The following is a 964-nucleotide window of genomic DNA, read 5'->3' on the forward strand; positions in this document are numbered from 1 at the left end:
AACTCCGCACTCCACCTGCAACTGAGACAATGACATCCCCATTGGGGACTGTCTACCTTCTCTCCTTTTTTCTTTTGGATCCCTCACCAGTCCCGCTGCTGCCTTCAACGACGCCTTTTGCGGAGATCTCCAGTGTGTGGTAACATTGAGAAATAACATTTGATTTGGACTTTGAGTGAGAGACTGAATTATACCACTGAGAGACTTGGTTGAGGGACTATGGTCTTGTATGAATATAACGATGTATAAACCTTTTACTGCATGAGTTTATTCATTTATATATGTATTTACAGAGTCTATTGATTACATTGAGAGTTCCAGATATAATTTTTGGATAAACAGATCAGTTTACGTCATTTCTTTGCTTCCCTTGCTCGTATAGCCACCGTTATCTCTATTGTTTGTTGCCTATGGCCATGCCACCCTGAACACAACCGATCTTGGAAGCTAAGCAGGTTTGGGCCTGGTTAGTACTTGGATGGGAGACCGCCTGGGAATACCGGGTGCTGTAGGCTAAAAAAAAATTTAAAAAAGAGAGAGAACTAAAAAAACTCTCCATTGTTTGTTGGGGAACGCCTCTCCTGCTCAATGTTGCCTCTTGTCCTTCACATAGTTCCTGTAAAATGTTTACATGCTGCCATGTTCTTTGTTTTTATATTTGTATTTATATAGTTGTAGTATACATTTTAACTGAATGACAAGTATTATTTATGCTTTTAACGGTGATGTGTTTAGTTGTGTGGTGTATTTTCAGACTGTTGTGATCCGCCCTGAGCCCACTTGTGTGGGGAGGGCAGACTATAAATTGAAGAAATTAAATTAAAATTAAATTAAATTTTGGGTTGCTTGTGGCATCTCTAGCATAGCAGATATCCAGCCAGCAGCCCCTTGCTTTTTGCAAGTTGCTACTGTGATACAGGCCTTGACATGGAGAGCCCGGGTAAGTCTGATTTTGTCAGATCTC

General features: G+C 40.7%; 1 pseudogene; it reads left to right on the top strand.

Moving 5' to 3' along the window:
• Positions 1–406: 406 nt before the first annotated feature.
• Positions 407–515, top strand: LOC129338146 (5S ribosomal RNA; annotated as a pseudogene).
• Positions 516–964: the final 449 nt, after the last annotated feature.

Source organism: Eublepharis macularius, chromosome 11, assembly GCF_028583425.1.
Source record: "Eublepharis macularius isolate TG4126 chromosome 11, MPM_Emac_v1.0, whole genome shotgun sequence".
In the NCBI taxonomy this organism is placed as follows: domain Eukaryota; kingdom Metazoa; phylum Chordata; class Lepidosauria; order Squamata; family Eublepharidae; genus Eublepharis; species Eublepharis macularius.